The sequence below is a fragment of the Chinchilla lanigera genome, unplaced genomic scaffold (assembly GCF_000276665.1).
Source record: "Chinchilla lanigera isolate Chin_1 unplaced genomic scaffold, ChiLan1.0 scaffold00045, whole genome shotgun sequence".
Taxonomy (NCBI): domain Eukaryota; kingdom Metazoa; phylum Chordata; class Mammalia; order Rodentia; family Chinchillidae; genus Chinchilla; species Chinchilla lanigera.
In genome coordinates, this window is record NW_004955446.1 from 2,563,386 (window position 1) to 2,572,221 (window position 8,836).

The 8,836-nt window shown below is 36.8% G+C and overlaps 1 pseudogene; it reads left to right on the forward strand.

Moving 5' to 3' along the window:
- The first annotated feature begins 8,314 nt into the window (after positions 1-8,314).
- Positions 8,315-8,605, forward strand: LOC102010531 (annotated as a pseudogene).
- The last annotated feature ends 231 nt before the right edge of the window (positions 8,606-8,836 follow it).

Below are 8,836 nucleotides of genomic sequence, written 5' to 3' on the forward strand. Positions count from 1 at the left end.
TGAATTAATAAATGACAGATCAGTTAATGGAAAGTGGTATTTTTTGAATAAGAAAGAACAAAGCTGCTCAAATATCCTTGTTCCTAGTGACTTGTTCCTAGTTTCTCAACAGATGGAATAAACAGAAGGCACCCAATAATCTAAGTCCTTGCTATTCAAAGTGTGGTCCATCAGCCAGCAGCTTCTGCATGAACTGGGAGCTCATTGCAAATGCAGAATTCAAGGTGCTATTCAAAACCTGTACAATCAGAATCTTGATTTTAACATGATTCCCAGATGACTCATGCGTACATTAAAAGTTGGTAATCACTGATCTAAGACAATGACTTTCATGGTTGACTGTATATTTGAATCACCAAAAGCATTTTACAAACTATTTATGTCTGGGTCCCACCTTTGGAAATACTAAGTAGAGTGAAACAGGACTTCTTTCTGACCAAGACAGACTAACAAAGATTTAATTTAGCCTCCTCCTGCTGCCTTACAATCAGGAACAAAACCAGACAATACATAAAACAATGATTTTCAGATTATTTTCTTATCTTTCACTGAGGGACAAGTAACTCTGAAAACTTAGCGGTTTAAAAGGACAGCACATTTATTGGCTTACAATTTTTGTGGTTTACAGATCCAGGCATGGTCTAACTGAATCGACTGGGTCCTACAACTGAATCATGATGTTCCCAGTGCTGTGGCCTCATGTGAATGTTCAACTGGGAAAGATTCACTTCTCAGCTCCCTCACATGATACAATTGCTTGAGGGTGGCTGGGTTTGCCTGACCTTGGTTACTCACTGGATGCTGGCCACAGGCTACTTTCAGTTCCTTCCATATAGAGATCTAGAACATGGTCACTTGCAAGACCAGAACTAGAGAGAATCTTCTAGCAAGTTAGAACTCATAGTCTTCTCTGATCTGATACCTATCACACTTGCCATACCCTATAAAGTACAGATTCCAGAAAGCAGGTGCTGAGGTTTGCATATTGTTTGTCCCCTAAAGGCTCATATGTTAGGAGCTTGGTCCTCTATGGGAATGGGGGGGAGGTGGACTTTTAAAAGATGATGCCTAGTGGGAGGTCTTCAGATCACTGACAGGGTGACCTCAGAAGGAACTGGTACAAAAATCCCCAGGACACAAGGGGTAGTGGGTGTACCCTCCAAAGGACAGCTACCTTATACTCCAACTTATGCCAAAAAAGCAAGAAAAGACATCAAAGACAGACAGTTTGGAAAGGAAGAATAAAAACTACACTATGGAGTAGATAGAAATAAAAGGCATATGTATTAGGAAGAAGTAAAACAGTCAAGGTGAAAAAGTTTAAAGAATCTAAAGATAAAGCTACTTCTAAAAATAAGTAACTATAACAAGTTTAAAGAATGTAAAGCCAGTATACAAAAAGCAATTGTAGTCAAGTATAGTAGCATAGTCCTATAATCCTAGCTACTCTAGAGGCTGGGATAGGAAGGTCACAAATTTGAGGTCAGTAAGACACTGTCTCAAAATAAAAAAATAAAGTAAAACCAAAAATGTGGGGGACATAGCTCAAGGTAAAACCCTGGTTTTAATCCCCAGCACTTCAATTAATTAATTAATTCACTAGTTAATTGATTAATTTTTAAAAATAAAATAAAATCAGTTCTAATTCTTTGTGATCCCATGTGCTATTAGAAATAATTGAAAATTAAACTGAGGAATCAAGATGGCAGAGTGGTAAGCAGCAGAAAAGAGTTTCTCTGAGTGTTTCCATTCAGATGCTGGAATATAGCAATGTGAGGAAGACAAAAAGAAGGGAAGTGGGTCCCCTGAACTCAGGAAGGATCTGAAGTGTGAACTGAAGAGAGTGAAGGGAGAAACTTCAATGTAGAGGATGGAGGTAACTAGTGACACCTTCTCCCTGAGGCATGACTCACTATATGAGAGGAGCAATTCAAAGCTGTGGACACACAGTGACTGCCAGTGACCCCAGAGGCCTTCACAGAGAGACACAGCAGTGGAGAGGAGCAGTGGGTGTGAAGGACCGCACTAGCTGGTAGTGAGTGCTCAGAGCTCAGTCATCCTGTGTATGAGAAACAACTGGCTAGGAGCCATCTTGGAGAAGACCTGTCTAGACCTCCCACCAGCTGAACTCAGAGCTCAGAGTGGCCGCTGGTTCCAACTAGTGGCTCCCAGCTGGGCTCAGGCCCACAGAAAGTGTGCACACAGCTGCTGGCCAAATAGGTCTGATCTTGGCCAGAAGGTCCAGGCTCACTGAGATTCTCCACTGCCCTGCCAAAAAGCTACTGCTGGCTTGCTGGGATAAATCAACTTGGATTGAGACTCTGTCTCCACACGTTGTCTACCAGTGATAGCAGAGACAAACCTGGAAGTACACTTTTCTCTGCTTCCCCATTCGTTTGTTGTTGTACTGGTGGTGGTTTTGTTTTTGTTTTTTATTTTTTGTTTTTGTCTTTTTCTTCACTGTTTGATCTTATTTTTATATGACTGTGAACTTGATTTCTAGCTTCTGTGGTTGTAGTTCTGTTCTGCTCTTCTTTTTACCTCTTCTCTCTTTTCCTCCAGTTTTCTGCACCAATTTCTCAAAGTTAGCATGATTCCCCCTTTGTTCTCCAGCCTTACTTCTAATCTCTTCCTCATGTTTTATCTCTATTTATTCCCTAACCCCTTTTAAATTTTAACCCTGGAGGGTAAATTGACATATTAAGGACTTATACACTGCATACAATTTTCTGATCTGTTTTAGATTTTGTTATATAACCACAAATCTAGTTCATATGATTAAAGGTGGCAAATTAATGGTTACCACAGTGTGTCATTTTCTAAGCTGTGATTGATGCTGCTATTATTGCTGATGGTACCACTTTGTCCAAAAGTGATGTAGCTATTCTAAACAGCTACTCTTCCTGATATTCTGAGACTGATATTGACTAATGGTCATAGAAAATACTGTGGCACAGTGCCAAAGAACCAGGGAGTGGGCCAAACAGGCAGCAACTTTTCCTCCCCCCAAAATTGAAGAGGTAGAATCTTACAAAAGACTCAAAAGCCAAAAATCAGTTACACCTGAAAGAGACTTCAGAGAATTAGTCATTTCCTAAGGGTTCTAGACTAAAAACAGAAAAGAAAATGAGAGGACACTTTAAAAAGATCCAGTTCACCAAAAGGCAAACCCAGGGGTCAATGAGGTGGGACAATCCAAAAGCCACCCACCTGACCTCTCTGAAGTGGTAACAACAAAGCAGTTGAAGGAGGCTCTGGACAAAAAAAATCAAATCAGAAATAATTTTTCAGATAACGGCATGGATGGTGGGTGGTGTCCACATGAAAACCATACTTAGTGACTCTAGAGCAGATACAGACAAAAAAATAGAGGAATTTAAGAAAATTATGGAAGTCATGAATGCTTGGCATAGGAAAGAAATGGAATCCATAAGGAGGATTCAAGCAGATATCTAAGAGAACAAAAATTCCATTGAAAGTATCCACAGTTAAGCCAATGTGAAGTCAGGATCTCAGATATAGAAGACAGGTTTGTGGTTAGCAATCATGAAAAGCAAGCTTTCTTAAAAATAGCAAGGGACCATGAGAAATCAATCCATCAGCTGCTAGATGAGGCAAAGAAGAATAACTTCAGATTGATTGGAGTTAATAAAAAAGCAGGAGATAGAACAAATGATATTAAAAACAAAAAAACTGTTCACAGATGTCATGGCAGAAAACTACCTTGCTAGGGAAAAAGAATTTGACATACAGGTGAGTGAGGTATATAGAATTTCAATTAGCCATGATAAAAAATCTACAGCCAGGCATATCATAGTCAAGACTCTAGAAATTCAATACAAGAATAGAATCTTAAAAGCTTTTGGGAAAAGAAACAAATCATGTGTAAAGGAAAGCCCATCAGAATCACAGCTGACTTCTCAGCACAAATTCTTAATTCAAAGAGAGCTTGGAGTGAAGCATTTCAAGTGCTAAAGAAAAATGACCTTCAACCCAGATTAATGTACCCTGCAAAACAATCTCTTGAAACTGATGGAGAAATAAGACACTTCCATGACAAAGAACATCTGAGGAAATTTGTGACCACCAAATCAGCACTCCATAATGTTTTTAAGGGCATTCTAGGAGGAGATAACAAGGACTACAACTCCATGAACCTCAACAGAAGGAACCCACCAGGCAGAGCAAACAGTTAAACAGAGGGAGGGAAGAAGAGAGGTGGAGTCAACAACAGGAAGATAAGTCAATACATATATCCTGACCAGGATAAGTCAATACATATCAGTTATAACCATCAATGTTAACGGTCTCAATTCATCAATCAAAAGACACAGACTGGCAGAATGGATCAAGAAGCAAGATCCAACAATATGATGCATACAATAAACATATTTAATTCAAAAAGAAATTCATAGGCTGAAAGCCAAAGGATGAAAAACTATACTCCATGCAGTAGGAACCCAGTAAAAAGTGGGAATAGCTATCCTATTTTTAGAGAAAGTGAAATTCAAGCCAAGACAGATAAGAGAGATAAGGAAAGTCACTATATCCTTGTAAAGGGAACAATCCAAGAGGAAGCCATAACAATCATAAATATATATGCAACAAATACCAGTGCATCAACTACATAAAACAAATATTAATGGACATGGAAAATCAAATAAACACTAATACCACTGTAGTGGGGGCACTCATTCCACTGTTACAAAAAGACAGATCAACTAGACAAAAAAAAATCAACAACGAAATATTAGAACTGAACCAAACTTTTGAAGAAATGGACTTAGTAGATATCTACAATGTTCCACCCCACAACATCAGAATACACATTCTCCTCAGCTGCACACAGGATGTTCTCCAAAGTAGACCACATAATAGCTCACAGAACATGCTTAAGTAAATGCAAAGGAAATGAAATTATCCCATGCATATTATCAGACCATCACGCAATGAAATTGAAAATCAATGGCAAAAGAAACACAAGAACTTCATAAACACATGGAAATTAAATAGCACATTCCTGAACAACCAATGAGTCACAGATTAAATTAAAGAAGAAATTACCAGTTTCTACAGTTGAATGATAATGACAATACAACATACTTATGGGACACAATGAGGCAGTCCTAGCAGGGAAATTTATAGCAGTGAATATCCATATCAGGAAAACAGAGCAAGAACAAATAAACAACTTACTAGTGAGCCTGAAACTTCTCCAGAAAGAGCAGGCTAAGCAAAAGGCTTGTATGAGGGAGGAAATTATAAAGATCAGAGCAGAAATTAATACACTGGAGACTAATAAAACAACACAAAGAATCAATGAATCAAAGAGTTGGTTCTTTGACAGATTAAATAAAATTGACAAACACTTAGACAACCTTATTTTTAAAAGGAAAGAAAAGACTCAAATCCTTGCAATTAGGAATGAAAAGGGTGAAATCACAATGGACCCTGCAGAAATCTGGATCATCTACACCTACTTTGAAAATTTGTGTTCTAATGAGAAGAAAAATGCAGAAGAAATGGACAGATTCCTAGATAGATATGAATTACCAAAGTTGGTTCAAGAAGATATAAAAATCCTAAATAAAACAATATCAATCAATGAAATTGAAGATGTAATTAAAAACCCAACAAACAGAAGCCCAGGCTTTGATCAATTCACTGCTGAAAAACGGGCTTCAGAAGAAAGCCAGAAATTTAGAGAAGAATTAACACCACTACTTGTCAAACACTTTAATGAAATTGAAAGGCAAGAATTACTCCTAAATTCATTCCTAGAAGCAAGCATTACCCTGATACCAAAACTGGAGAGGGACCCAACTAAGAAAGAGAACTACAGACCAACCTCCCTAAGGAACAAAGAGGAAAAGATCCTCAATAAGATACTGGAAAACAGAATGCAGCAAATCATCAAGAAGATTATACATCATGATCAAGTTGGATTCATCCCAGGGATGCAGGAGTGGTTCAACATATATAAATCAAGAAATGTAATATACCATATTGACAGAGCCAAGGGAAAAATCATACGACCATTTCAATACATGCAGAAAAAGCCTTTGACAAAGTCCATCACCCATTATACTATAATTATACTATAAAGCTGCTATGATTTAAAAAAAAAACAGTGTGGTACTGGCAAAAAAAAACCAGACCCACAGATCAGTGGAACAGATTGGAAGATGCAGAAACAGCTCCAGACATACTCAGCCACCTACCTTTGACAAAGGTGCCAAACATATTCACTGGAAGGAAGATAACCTCTTTAATAAACAGTGCTGGAAAAACTGGCTTCAGACTTTAAATCAGACTTCTCAGATTTAAAGACCCAATCCAAAAATGGGCATCTGAGATGAATAAACACTTCTCAAATGAAGAAATACAAATGGAAAATAACTATATGAAAAAATGTTCAACATCACTGGTCATTCGAGAGATGCATATTAAAACAACTCTGAAATTCTATCTCACCCCAGAAAGAATGGCTATCATGAATAAGTCAATCAATAACAAATTCTGGTGGGGCTGTGGGGAAAAAGGAACCCTTTTCCACGGTTGGGAGTGTAGACTGGTGCAACTACTGTGGAAATCAGTGTGGAGATTCCTCAAAAAACTAGGATTGGAGGTCCCATTTGATCCAGCAATTCTCCTTTGGGTATTTTCCCAGATGTGCACCCACATTTATAGTAACACAATTTGTAGTTGCTACATCTTAGAAACAACCCAAATGCCCATCAACCTAGGAATAGATAAAAAAGATGTAGTCTTTTTATACAATGGAGTACTGCTCAGCCATAAAGAAAGATAAACTGCAGACTTTCATAGGTAAAGGATGCAACTGAAGACCATACTCATCAGTGAAATAAACCAGACGCACATGTGCAAACATTGCATTGTCTCCCTAGTGTGAGAAGCTGAAAGAGTAAATAAGATCCAAAATGTACAACAGATTTTTAAAATGGGAAGAAATTATTCAAAAGGGAAGAGAAACTGGAAGGAAAGAGAAACTATGATAGTTAAGATAGTTATACTACTAATTTCTCTTTGCTCATTGAAAAGAAAGGTTTGCTCTAAAATTATTTGAACAATTAAATGCCAATATCTTGTACTCTGAGCAACTAATTTAAAGATAACAATATGCAATGTATTAATCATTGTTACCCTCCTATTACCTTGTTTTGAAATTTGTTTTATTTTTTCTTTTTAAAATAAAAAATTTAAAAAAGAAAATTAAACTTTAAGAAGCCAATAGAATTTAAAATACCACTAAAAATGAAAGATATAGATATAGATTTGACAAACATATTTTATTTGTGCACTAAAAACTATAAAATATGCAGAAAGAATACTATAATATGTAAAATGGAGAGATACACCATGTTCATGCATTATAATATTCAACAATCTCCCTAAATTGTTTTTAGAGTCAATGCAATATCAGCAGTTTTTTTGTAAAACACAAACTTTTTCTAAAATTTATAAAGAAGTACAAATGACCGGAAAAAGACAAAACATTTCATAATATATTGAAGCTGGAGGGCTTAACTAAGTGTAGGACTTACTATAAAGCCATGATAACCAAACATATTTATGTAAGAATAAATATTTAAATCCATGGACCAAAGCAGAGTCCATACACACATTCACTCACATATGGTCAACTAACTTTCAATAAAAGTACCAAGGTAATTCAGTGGTGAAATAAGCACCTGGAACAATGAAATATTCATAATCAAAGAAAATGAAGCTTTACCCTTACCTTACATAACCCATAAAAATGAGCTCGCAGTGGATGATAGCCCTACCTTCATGTAAGAGCTAAAACAATAGAATTTCTCCCAGCAAAAATAGAATAAAATACTTATAACCTCAGATTAGGAAAAGATTTCTTTAAATTTCTTTAAACACAGAAAACACAAACCATAAAAAGAAAAATATGGTAGGATGAACTTCATTAAAATCAAAATGTTTTCTTTGAATGGCGCTATTAAGCAAACGAAAAGGCAGCCAGAGATTTGGAGAGCATGGTTGCAATACATGCATCTGCTAAATGCCTCACATCCAGATTACAGAGAACTCTTACAGCTCAATATCAAGGAGACAAATACCTGGATTTTAAAAGAGTGAAGCAACTCTGTTTTCTATCTGGATTGTAAAAATTTTTTGCCTTAAAGAATGAGTAAAATATTCAAATACAAACTCCATCAAAAAGGAGGCGCAAACCACACAAGAAAAAGGGCATGAAAAAATGCTCAGTATCATCAGTCATTAAGGAAACGCTGATTAAAACCACAATGAAGGCACAAGCGAGATGAAGGGAACGTCATCCTTAGAAAAGCGTCATAATAAGATGCACATGTTTGTACCACTGCTGTGGTTCTGAGGCCTACCACCTCCCGAAGTTGACTTTGGCAAATGTGGCTACCCTGCCAAGCGCAAGAGAAAGTGTAACCGGAGTGCGAAGGCTAAAAGGTGAGATACTACTGGAACTGGGTGAATAAGGCACCTAAAAATTGTATATCGCAGATTCTGGTGTGGATTTTGTGAAAGAACAACACCTAAAGCCAAGACAGCAGAGGCTGCAGCATCCAGTTCATCTTGAGAATTTCAATGATTACCTGAAGTAAATGCTTTTGTTTTAATCTCTCTCTCTGTTTTTTTTTTTTGTTGTTGTTGTTTTTGTTTTGTTTTGTTTTGTTTGTTTTGTTTTATTTTGGTGCCAAACTTTTTTTTTTTTTTTCGGAATCAAACTCAGGATCTTGCCCTTGCCAAGAAGGCACTGTGCTGCTGAGCTATAACCCCTGCTCAATGTTTTGGTTTTAAAAGATTTTTT